Source organism: Cibotium barometz, chromosome 1 (genome assembly GCF_041138505.1).
Source record: "Cibotium barometz isolate CiBa-2024 chromosome 1, ASM4113850v1, whole genome shotgun sequence".
In the NCBI taxonomy this organism is placed as follows: Eukaryota; Viridiplantae; Streptophyta; class Polypodiopsida; order Cyatheales; family Cibotiaceae; genus Cibotium; species Cibotium barometz.
Genome location: NC_141046.1, coordinates 58,349,120 through 58,362,819, shown reverse-complemented (window position 1 = coordinate 58,362,819; position 13,700 = coordinate 58,349,120).

The following is a 13,700-nucleotide window of genomic DNA, read 5'->3' as shown; positions in this document are numbered from 1 at the left end:
CAGCATTATGGGCCTACAGAATAGCATATAAGGTTGAAACATGGAAAACCCCATTTCAGTTAACATATGGTCTAGAAGCAATCATGCCAGGGGAATTTCTGGTCCCAGTCTTTGTATCACATCAAGGAGAACTGGAAGGAGTCTCAATGGGGATCACTTAACAGAGTTGGAGAAGTTGGATGAAACTCGGCTCCTTGCTCTGGAGGTAATGATAATGGATAAATGCCGCTCTGCAAAGAATGGTTTGACAACCAACTAGCCCTCAAAGGAGATAAATTACAGGTGTTAGATTTGGTGCTACTCTGTGATGTTCAAGAGCCACAAGAGAAAAATTAAATTTAGCACTATGGGCCCTTTTAGAGTAATAGAGATTACATCTCAAGGCACGATGCGGTTGGAAACCTTAGAATGTGTGGAGTTCACAAAACGTTTATTAATGTGAGAGTAGGGTTTTCAAGTATTATGGTCCAATCATGTACGAAGCCCTTCAAGCCAAGCGGACTAAAGAAGCAACAAAAAAAACCCAGGAACGAATTAAGTAGCAAGCCCAGCAGCAGGAAGCAAAGGACAAAGCCGCTAAAGCTAAGCAATAGCGAGGTCAAGTGAGTGTAAACCTGATGGATATCTATGCTATTGAGGCATCGCAAGTCACAAATGAACCCTTGCGGTCTTTCATTCAATTGCATAGTCAATAAGGTGATATTCCACTGCAAGCAATGCTGGATACATGGGCCTCTATAAATCTTTTATAATTTGATACTGGGTATGCTCTGGGCCAACCATGCTTATTCAAAAGTCATGCTACACTTTGAGGGGTAGACCTAGCGGAGATACCACCCCATGGAGAAATCCAACTGGATGTCACCTATAACGGTAGCACTACCCAGGCTAAGTTTCTTGTTCCTTCCTCTGAAGGACTCCAGAGAGAAGACTATTTTGGGCAAGCCTTGGATGCGAGCAACAATGTAAGGTTCCCCCCTTCCAAAATAGGGGAAACACTTAAGACAGTCTACTAAGTCTTAACTTGGAGAAAATTTTTCTATTCGTCAACACGTTGACCATGCAAAGATCTAAGGATACAATTTGTAGGTAGGACCTAGTCCTATCCCATAGGGGGAGCGTGGTCTTCTAAAAACCAAATCACCCATAGGGTAATTGATCACAATTTGGGAAACTACTAGTCTTGATTCTTGGAGAGAGAATGCTTTTTTCCTCATCCATGATGTAAGGCACAGCCAATGGCCTAGTCTTCTAGAATAGAGTTGCCCGAGAACCTATTTATCTAGCGTAGGGCTTTCACTTAATCTATTAGAAAACTACCTGACTAATCGGCTCCACCCGTCCCTAGGATGGTGCCGTTGGGGCATTCCATCCTCCCACTTTCCTCCCTACTCACGCGTCAATTTGTTTTTTAATTAATCCTACCACACTGTTTGACATAAATAAACATGTTCCTTAATTAGGGCCCTTTCACAAGGTTTGTTAAAATAGCCTCTTTCCACAATATAATAATGCTAAAGATAATATATATATATATATATATATATAAAGTTTATACAAGAATCAATTCCATACAAGCCAAACCGGCTCTCTTATTCTTTTTCTTTATACTGTCGATGATCTAGAATTCGGCCTTCCAGCCTCTAGAGATTGGGCGAAACCCTACGGGACTATACACCTCATCGTCTCAATAGCTTGTGAGGACTCAAGCGAGCCTGTCGTCCCCTCAGGCTCCGTTGCTTGATCCTCCTGCCCCTCAGAGGGATGTCTACGCGCTAGGGTGGGCTTATTCCTTGCACTTGCCTGGGCTCTCAGAACTAGGCATCATCACAATCACTCGCCTCAATCGGCAAACCTCATTCTCCCAATGAGGGATACCATGGGCCAAAATTCTGGGCCTTATTAACGACACCGCCCGGCTACACATGCACGGAAACGGAGTTAGCATCAAAGCCAGGAGAAAATACTTGTACTCTTTTTCTTAAAAATGGCAATTTCAATACAAACCATTGATTACAAAATACAACATCATTTCAAATAATAGCTTCATAGAATTTCTAACATTTTTTACTGGAAAAATTTACATCTTCTTTCTTGATTTATTGATATTAATATTAAAGAATAATTTTAAACTCCTTTTAAATGATAACCAAGCTAACCTGGCCATCGTTCCCTTGTGGAGCTTGCAACGGGAGGGTTGGATCCGCATTAGGAGCATTTTCTCTAATCTCATTGTTGGGTACTTCTCCCGAGGTGACATTTTGACATTTTTGAGATGGGGCCATCTTGATCACTGCCTCATAGTGCTCAATGCTCCGATCGCGCAGTGCTTTAGTCGGAGATCGATTTTCGAGATCATTTGCTCACTCTATGAGCAAAAAACCCGCAGTGTGTGAACCTCCTCTAAGCTTTAAAAAACTCTTATTAAAGTCTACGTAAATGGGGGGGGGATTGTGAGATGTCTGAAAGGGAAAAAATGTTTTTCTTCAAGGGGTGAGGGCTATAAGTCTCTTCACACGGGGCGAGGGGAGAAGAGTTAAGGACACCCTCTCCTCAGGGTGGGGTGATTGAAAAAGGGCTTGTCTGAGAGAAGAGTTAAGGACCCCCTCTCCTCAGGGTGGGGAGAAGAGTTAAGGACACCCTCTCCTCAGGGTGGGGTGATTGAAAAAGGGCTTGTCTGAGAGATGGTTGATTAGGGGGTGCTGAGAAAAAGGTGGTGAGGGCTGCAAGGTACGACTGCAAGTACAGTCAAGCAATAGCTTCTACACAGTTCTACACAGTACGCAAGCACAGAGTGGCGTACGACCTCTACGCAATGAGCTTCCTAACCCGGGGCTTTATATAGGTGTAGGTACGGTTGCGGCAGGTACTGATGAGCAAAGTACGGGTGAAGAGATGATGTACCATAAAAGTGCACTGGCCACTAGTCTGCATGAGCCTAGGGAAAGGTACGGTGGTGGTGCACAGGCAAAGGTGTGGTACGCATGTACCCTTTTGGTCAGAGAGGCAGCATGGATGTCCACATGGCGGTATGTGTGGACCATGCAATGGGTGGTCGACCTTTGTTCCTTACGTGGCCATTGTACGGGTGTCTTGGTGAGTGTTAAATTTGGGACACTCGCCTCGATTTTCGTGCTGGAGTGCCCGAGGGGGTGAAAATTGTTTTCCAACAAAAATGTTTGAGATGTTCCCCTGGTCGTTGGGGTGCAGATTGTCCGTCAATCAGACGCTTGGTCGTGCATTTATTAAGGTTTAAAGGTCATCATTTTTTAAACTAAAAATAAATAAAATTAACGTATAAGCTTGATCCGATGTCCGTTTTGGATGCTATAAAATCCTATATTAGGGTAAAATTGCGTGTAAATTCTAAATTTGGACTCAAAATTTGAAGATTTTAAGTGGAAATGGCTCGTTTAATAAAATCACTGATTTTTACACCATAAAAACTCATAAATTCATCTATTACAAGGATATTTTTTTATTAATGAAGATGGGCATGTTACAAAAAAAATTCATATTTGATTTTGGCCCTCAGCTGGTTACTATTCTACCATGTCTTCCTTTTCCATCCACTGTGGAAAGCAGATCTGGACTAGGAAGGGGGGGGGGGGATAAGTTAGTCGGCATAACAAAGGAGACAGTGACATCAGGAATGAGATCACGAGGAAAAAATAGTTGGGAAAGTGATTCAAAAGGAAAAAAATAGTTGGGAAAGTGATTGAAAAGAGGGAATAACAAAATTTTCACAACTCCATGTCAAACAAGCCTAGGAATGGGGTGAAATCATGGACATGGTCAATGAAGGTGATGCAGGCACAAGTACGTCACAAATTTAGGCATCAATCATTTCATCGTAGCCAAACACTCAAATTTTAGCAAGGTTCGCCCACATGGGTTGCCAAATCACTAAAGGCTAAGGGCTATTATCAAGGAGCTACCAAGATGTGGGTACCTAAATAGAGTAAACCAATTGGCCCGAAGCAAAAGAGCCAGGTAATGACGAAGAAAAAGATGACAAGGCCCAACACGGTCCTTAGATGGCGGCCTAAGTTCCCCTCTATCTCGGAAAATCCAATAGGACGGGGGGAAAGTGAAGGGTACTCGGAACAGTCCTGACAGAAGTTAGAAATAGAATGACTATAGCAAGTATTACCATTTCCTCCGCAGTGTTTGACACAAGGGCCTGAGCAGGAAATAAAACAATTCTTAGAGCAACAATCTCAATATATTGGCCCAAGTCAATACCGAAAGCAGTGCAAGGGGTGAAAATGATGGGTTTAGCACTAAAGGGTAGTGTCATAGAGCACTTCAATGGGTGGTAGCCCACTGCATAGTCACAACAAAGGGGGAGGAAGTGATCAAATTAGGAAACATTATTTGGCTAAGGCAAAATTTGCATGCAAATTTGTCAAAAAACGCGTAAATTCATCAAAAAACCACGCAGATTCGGATGGGGCTTATTCCAATTTTCTTGCAAATTCTCAGGTGATACACAACTTTATGGAGAACACATGCACGTTTAAAATTACGCAAGTTCAAAATTTATGCAAAATTTTGCAAGAGAGAGAAACTTGCGCGTAACTTCTGAATTTGTGCGCAAATTCCCTAGAATCTAAAATCGAATCATTAATTGCCACATTACCTGAAAATAAAGGCACGAATCACAGGGGTGTAACGGTAATAATGGTCAATGGGTCAAATCTTGGGAAGGTGTCATGCTATTTTGGATTTCAAGCATGGAAATCTAGCACCTTTTGAAGGTTTTATTTTTCCTTTTAAAAGGTTGATAAATTTCATTTTTTTACAAAGGCCATTTTTCTAGACTATAGGATACATTTTAAAAAGGCCTTTGAGGTTTAGGAAAAGTGATGGGCCATTCATTTGAAGACGTGGGTGCCTCTGAGCCTTTGTAACTGTCATGATTGGAGTAGGGTGCCACTGAGTTCTGCATGCTTTGTTGTTCACAGGTAGAGGTTAGCTTTTCCTGCCCTACATGCTTCCTTCCAAGCTCCCTCTAAACATTTTAGGCCATTTCTCCTACATGCACCCTGTTTTTCAAGCTAGAAAGAGAGGCACCACAAGGGTTACTTAGCAGGGGATACCTCTTTTAGAAGATGCCTAAGCCTATTAAGTCATCTCAGGCTCGTCCACCACAAGAAGAGGCTTCCCATTGTTGAGCCATTGCAAAGAACATTTTATAGGACAGTTGCAGATTTTGCAGCTATCCATGGTCTATCAACTGTCGACAGTAAGGACCCCAGTAAGGACCCACGACAGATTTGGGAGATTTCACGAGCTGATTGGACCAATGTGTTTGCATGTCCAATGTGTGGCCCTGGACAGAAAATCAAGAATGATGAAGTTAAGAGGAAGAGTATCACGAGTATTTAATGCTCGTCCATAAGAAGAGGCTTCCCATTGTTGAGCCATTACAAAGAACATTTTATAGGACAGTTGCAGATTTTGCAGCTATCCATGGTCTATCTCAACAACTATCGTCGGCGGTAAGGACCCACGACCGACAGATTCGGGAGATTTCATGAGCTGATTGGACCAATGTGTTTGCATGTCCAATGCATGGCCCTGGACAGAAAATCAAGAATGATGAAGTCAAGGAAGAGTATCACGAGTATTTAATGCTCCTCCATTGGAATGTCTACTAGGAGCTTCCTAAGAATGGTGAGTTGGGTGTCTACTTTGCAAAGGGGTTTGCACTTGAGAGGTTGAAGGTTGCACCAAAACAAATCAATTGGGCTCACTTTGCAAAGGAAGCAATGAATTGGTTACAGAAGCACAGTCAGTTGGAAGGCAAGATGGATAGGTGTGGCAGCTCAAGGAGAATAGGGTTCTGAAGAGGTTGCAGGGTACTTCTACCATGGGGTCAATTCCTCGCTCCAACTACCTACAACAACCAAGTGCAAGTTATGGTGGTTGCTCTACAAAAGTGTGCCTTACCAAGGAAGAAGAAGATCCCCTTAATGAAATGGTGGTCTCCATGGGCTAGAAGATATCAGATTTGGTGTGTCAGAGAGATTGAAGAAGCGAGAGGATCACTGCAAAAGGCAAACAATACCTTACACTTAACAAAAGGTTCACTTAACCAAAAGAGAAATTTCGAGGAGATTCAGTCATTGCTTGGTCTAGCATTTGTTTCCAAATGAGGATGAGATACATGAGCTTAAAATTAAGGTTACAGATGCTAAGGTACCATATCTATCTCTTCTTTTTGGTGTAGCTATCTTTCCTTAGTTGTATTTAATGTCAGTTTAGACTGCACGTGCAAGATGATCAGTATATGCATTGAGCTTTGAAGCACTGTTGCACATATGCTTGATTTGGTGCTTTGAAGCACTACACATGCAAGATGATGTGCTGGATAGTGCTTTGAAGCAATGCTGGATAGAGCATGGTGCTTTAAAGCACAACACATGACCTCACTGATGTGCTTTACTCAATCTGCATGGTGCTTTGAAGCACTACATGCCTCAGTCAATCTGCTAGATGGTCCTTTGAAGCCCCTGCACAAATGCTTGATTCTATGTGCATGGTGCTCTGAAGCACAACACATGAGCTCAATGATGTGCTTGATACAATCTACACGATGCTTTGCAACACTACACATATGCTTGCTTCGTTCTGCATGGTGCTTGGAAGCACTTTACATGCAAGATGATGTGCTTGACATGGTGTTTGACAATGTGTTGCCATGTGCTTGACGTAATATGCATTCTGCTTTGAAGCGCTATTGCACATATGTTTGACAATGTGTTGATGTGCTTGACGTAATATGCATTGTGCTTTGAAGCACTACTGCACATATGCTTGACAATGTGCATGGTGCTTTGAAGCACTCCACATGCAAGATAATGTGCTCGATAGTGCTTCGAATGAAAGATCCCTGCACCCTTCGCGCAAACGGATTCAGGGGTGCTAGCAGCGGAAGCAGAACTCCTTGCGTGGGGCAGGATCCCTTACTCAAGGCCTCATCCACGAATATCCGGACAAGAGACTAATCCCTCGGTTCTTCAAAAACCGAACCCGAAAAAACTTCCCTCACCCAGAAAGCGCGGGCGATTCCTCCAGGATATTTTTACTCTAACGTAGTCACGGTCATTTACTGACCAAACTAATCCGACCGAACCTGTGAGTCTCTTAGTCAGATCAAGGAAGAAACTTGCACTTAGACCATAGAAACCAACGCTTTTTTCCCCATCGAGAGAGGCACAGCCATTGATTCTTTTTCCATAGAACAATTACTATCCAGGATTTACTTCATCTGTCGTACTATAACAGAATTGAGTCTCATTTTACGGATCCACCAGTCTAGCGTAACCCCATCTAGTCCCATGGGTTAGCCAACCGCCCAACCACTATAGTGATGGGATCCAATTAGGAATTTGGTTAGGTTTTTATCCCGCGTACTAGGGAAAAGAGTTCCCAGGCCCCCTAGCCAGATATTCTTTAATGCCAGTCACACCACTTACACACCTAAGATGAAATTGACTTTTTCACAGATTCAACCTATCTTTAAAACAATCATTTAATGAAACTATAGTGTCATTGATCATAATCCTCAAAATCTCCAGTTGAATCCTTATTTTTAATCATTCCTTTATCGGTGTATCTATGGCATCATTGGTAATCAGAACGCTCAACACCTGTCCACTCAAGGGCCTTTTCGATAGTTCCTAGCTCATAGTAACCGGCAATATATTCACATATCAAAAATGGAATCTCCATTGAAGATAAGCAAGATCAACCAACGGATCCATATAAAAAAGCCATGGACTATGCCGTTGAGGACCAGCAAGGTCAATCAACCAGATCCATGCCCGAATTTAGAAAACAACTCTTACTCCTTGTTCCAATATCTTCCTCGACGCACGTGTGGGTATCTTCGGCGACCGAGCACCGTATGGTTAGCACCCTCTAGGATCCTTCGCATGTGACCTAGCGCTTCACTCATAGGCCACTTCCTTGGTCCCTCATCCACCGTACCAGAAGCTCAACATTTAAATCGAACCGAGGCTGGTCAAGACCTCAGTCGACGACCTTGCTACTCGAGACGTCCTCCATTGACTTTCCGTTAGCAGCTATTGCAACTTTATCAACTAGGTCTCCCCACGACCTCGTTCACAAGACGGTCAAAAATCCTTTCCCAGCATTTTTGACATAAAATAGTCATTTAAAAACAGGTCATAAATACAGTGATGTGATGATATGTGATGCGAATCAGATAGATGGGAATGAATGGATGGATGGATGTGATGAGAATGAGAGGTAAATAGATGTGATGAGATGTAATGCGAATCAAATAGATGGGAAAGAATGGATGGATGGATGGATGTGATGAGAATAGAAGTGATGAGAATGAGAGGTAAATAGATGTGATGAGAATAGATGTGATGAGAATAGAAGTGATGAGAATGAGAGGTAAATAGATGTGATGATATGTGATGCAAATGAGATAGATGGGAATGAATGGATGGATGGATGTGATGAGAATAGAAGTGATGAGAATGAGAGGTAAATAGATGTGATGAGATGTAATGCGAATTAGATAGATGGGAAAGAATGGATGGATGTGATGAGAATAGAAGTGATGAGAATGAGAGGTAAATAGATGTGATGATATGTGATGCGCATCAGATAAATGTGAATGAATAGATGAGATGTGATGTCATGTGAATCAAGATGTAAATGAATGATATAGGATGTGAATGAATGTGATAACATGTGAATCGGGATGTGAATGAACGATAGGGGACGTGAATGAATGTGTTAGCATGTGAATAAATAAGATGTGATGTGAAATGGATGTGATGTAAACTGGATAAATGTTAATGTATGTAAAGTGATGAGATGTATGGGTAGATGCAAGTAGATGTGATCTGATGAGGATAAATGAGGAAATAAGTGATGAGATAGAAAAAGATGTGATTAGATGAGAATGGAAATACTTATGAAATGATGTGGATTGATGTGTGGGTAATGTGGATTGACGTGAATGGATGTATGGATGATGTGGGTTGATGTGTGGATAATGTGGGTTGATGTGTGGATAATGTGGATTGATGTGGATGGATGAGTGGATAATGTGGATTGATGTGGATGATGTGGATGGATGTATGGATGATGTGGATTAATGTGTGGATAATGTGGATTGATGTGGATGGATGAGTGGATAATGTGGATGATGTGGGTGATGTGGATGGATGTATGGATGATGTGGATTGATGTGTGGGTAATGTGGATTGACGTGAATGGATGTATGGATGATGTGGATTGATGTGTGGATGATGTGGATGGATGAGTGGATAATGTGGATTGATGTGGATGGATGTATGGATGATGCGGATTGATGAGTGTGGGTAATGTGGATTGACGTGAATGGATGTATGGATGATGTGGATTGATTTGTGGATAATGTGGATGGATGTATGGATGATGTGGATTGATGTGTGGGTAATGTGGATTGACGTGAATGGATGTTTGGATGATGTGGATAATGTGGATTGATGTGGATGGATGAGTGGATAATGTGGATTGATGTGGATGATGTGGATGGATGTATGGATGATGTGGATTGATGTGTCGGTAATGTGGATTGACGTGAATGGATGTATGGATGATGTGGATTGATGTGTGGATAATGCGATTGGATGTGATTTGATGTGGGAATGATGTGATGTGATAGGGATCGATGAAGAAAAAAAATTTTGTGGGAAGATGAGAAAAGATGAGGACTAATGTGAAAGGATGTGAAGTGATGAGAAAAGATGGAAATATTATTGGAACTGTATTTGTATGTGAAATCTGTTTTTAAATGATTGTTTTATGTCAAGAATGCTGGGAAAGCATTTTGACCGTCTTATGAATGAGGTCGTGGAGACCTATCTGTTAAAGTTGCAACTGCTGATGACGGAGAATGAACGGAGGACGTCTCGGCCGCGAGGTCTTGACTTGATTTAAATTGTGAGCTTCCAGTATAGTGGATGAGGGACCAAGGAAGTGGCCTATGAGTGAAGCGCTAGGTGACCTGCGAAGGATCCTTGAGGATGTTGACCATACTGTGCTCGGGCTCTAGGTCGCCAAAGATACCCACATGTACGTCGGGGAAGATATTGGAACAAGGAGTAAGAGTTATTTTCTGAATTCGGGCATGGATCTGGTTGGTTGACCTTGCTGGTCCTCAACGGATGAGTCCATGGCTCTTTTATATGGATCCGTTGGTTGATCTTGCTAATCTTCAACGGAGATTCCATTTTGATATAAGAATATATTCCCGACGGTTACTATGAGCTAGGAACTATCGAAAAGGCCCCTGAGTGAACAGGTGGTGAGTGTTCTGGTTGCCAATGATGCCATAGGTACACCGATGAAGGAATGATTGGAAATAAGGATTCAATCGGAGATTTTGAGGATTGTGATCAGTGACACAATGGTTTTATTAAATGATTGTTTTAAAGATAGCTGATGCTGAGAAAAAGGCAATTTCATATTGGGTGTGTAAGGGGTGTGACTAGTTTTAAGCCTGCATGAATATCCGACTAGCGGGCCTGGGAACTCTTTTCCCTAGTACCCAAGACAAAACCTAACCAAATTCTTAATTGGATCCCATCACTAGAGTGGTGGGCAGTTGGCTCACCCACGGGACTAGGCTGGATTGATGGATCCTTAAATTGAGACTCAATTCTATTATGGTACGATAGATGAAGTAAATCTCGGACAAAAATTGTTCTATGGAAAAGAATCAACGGATGTGCCTCTCAATGAGGAAAAAAGCGTTGGTCTCTATGATCTAAGTGCAATCTTTTCCTTGATCTGACTTGGGACTTACGAGTTTGGTCAGATCAGTTTAGTTAGTTAAGGCTTTTGACTACGTTAGAGAAAAGTTATCTTGGAGGAATCGCCCGTGCTTTTCGGGCAAGGGAAGTTTTTTCGGGATCGGTTTTGGAAGAACGGATGGATTAGTCTCTTGTCCAGATATCCGTGGGCGAGGCCCCGAGTGTGAGACCCTGCCCCGCGCAAGAAGTGCTACTTCCGCTGCTAGAACCCCTGAAATCATTGCGCCATGGGAATAGAGACCTCACAGCTGGTATCAGAGCAAATTGGCTAATGAGGATCAACCGAGAAGCCAAAAATGTCAAAAATTTATGAAGAAGCAGTAAAAGGTTGTAATTGTGTGAAAAAATTCATACGAATTGATATTCAAATTGAAATTTGTAAATTGGTAATTGGGTCTTCAGATGAAAGTACCGCAATTGTATGGAATCCTTGACTTGCTTGAGGCCTAGACGATGGTATTTACCTTATAGTTCCAAGGACCGTGACTACGCGTATATACCGAGGGTATAACTGTAGCTCTTTATTGGCAGCATGTACAATTAAATCTAAGACTTGAAATTATAATACTATCTACATGATGAATTCGAATGTGGTTGATATGATTTTAAATTCTGGTTGAGAACTGATGAGTTGATTTGGTTTCTGATTGAAAAATGAAGATTCCTGAATTTTGGTTGAAATGTAATAAATTAAGCAGCAAAACCACAATGAGGATGAATGGGATGAGTCCCTGTTGATGATGTTCGTAGCTAGAATGACGTTAATGACTTCAGCAAATCACTATGAGATTAGTGGATTGTGCTGGCAGATTGCGGTTGTTAACACTTGAACCAATGGATCAAGTTAAGGGATGTCAAATTAAAAATCTATATGATTGAAAATTTCCATGAAAGATTGAAAATTTCCATGAAGGACTATTTAGATAGGAAATTCGATCTAATGGACCATTATTGTGATAAGGATTTGAATGATATGATCTGAGTGAATTATTATCTGATGATGAGTTTTATATAAGGGATCTTTATCCCAGGATTCTGTTGGGTTCACCAGACTATAAGGAACCCCAGAATCAGTTGGATCTTAAGGAAAAGAGTTCTCCTCTAATTTTGCGAGATGAGGACATCTCGCGTTTTTTAAGTGGGGTAGGATGTAATATTCCTCCCTCCAGCTTTTGAGGTGTGCAGGTGTAAAAATCTCCCCTTCTGATCTTATAATTATTCCCCTCTCTGAAATAAAAGAAAGATCATGTTTTACCATGTTTTGGCCTAGAGAGAGAAAATGTCTAGAGGGAGGTAATTCAAAATTGAGATATTTTTGGACATAAAAATCCTCCTAGTGTCTACAATGGTTTCCCTTGAAATAGATATTCAAAAAGAAATTTCCAATGTGCAATTGGAATAAATTGAAATCAGGTAAAAAGGACCTTAGCCTAAGGGTCCAGATTTTTCGAAATTTTTGAATTAAGGCTCCTATAGACCAATTGGATTAATCCAAATGTATGAAGGAGATAAATTGAAGAATAAAAGAAAATCCCCCCCAAAAATGAGTAAATACTCACATAAGATGAAGAGTTGACTAAGGACAAGGTTATTAGTTAAAAAAGAAGGGATATTTAGAAGAAATGATGTATTTTTGACACCTCAGTGTGGGGGAATTCCCCTCATGAAGGAGGCACCTATTTCACATGTGTGGTTGAGTTTTAAACTCACAAATAATGAGATATTTTCATCTCTCCTCTCTCCTGCTTCAACTAGATCCAAAAAGTAAGCTAAACTGACCTAAAAATGGTCAAAAATTGACCAAACTGATATGGAAAATTCTAGAATCAGTTTACTTGGTTAGAGGCTCACTTTTTCCTATAAATGAAGCCTCCCCCCTTTGTAAATGGTTAATAGTGTTTTATGCACTGTTACTCTACTCCTCCTCAGAGCCAAAAACAATGAATTTATTGATAATTCATTAGTTTTTGACCATTTCCTCTTCAAAAGAATTGGTGTGGCCACTCTTGTTGCAAATAAGAGTAGATCCCTCAAACCATCAAGCCAAAGGAAAGCTCACAAAAATCCTACTTTTGCTTTATTCCATTTAATGGTTTTGTAATTTTTGTTGTCTTTAAAATGAAAAATGATGCTATGCCTTGTTGGAAAGACTTTCCCCCTCTCTTCATTCTTGAATTCAGCCTTTCCTTATCCTAGATGTGTAATCAAATTGTTAGAATTAAACTTTTCATATTGTTTCTCTTTAAAAAGTGGAATTTGATTAGTTTAGAATGCTTTAAACCATTTAAAATAATTTCTAAGTAACTTGAGAATGAAAAAAGATTGAAAAATGGTCAGCTATACAAAGAAGGTTATGGCAAAATGTTTTTAAATTTTGTGAAATAAGTTTTATATTTTATTATTCAAAAAGAGTAATCCCTATCGCTTGTGTATTCTAAAAGTGTTATTTTTATTCTGTGCATAGAAAAATGCATATTACAAATATTTTTATAATAAAAGTGTTATTTTCATTAGAATTAATTTCCATGCATAGAAAGATGCATATTGGGAATATTTTGATTTATAAAAGTGTTACTTTCATCAAAATTGATTTTTATGCATAAATAGATGCATAAAAGAATTTTTGTATTATAAAAGTGTTATTTTTATTAAAATTGAACTTATGCATAAAAGATTTTTTTAATAAAAGCGTTACTTTCATCAAATTTTGATTTTATGCATAGAAAGATGCATAAAGAAATTTATTTTTATTTCAAAAGAGTTATTCTCAACAATTTTGATTTTATGCATAAAGAAATTTATTTTTATTTCAAAAGAGTTATTCTCATCAATTTTGATTTAATGCATAGAAAG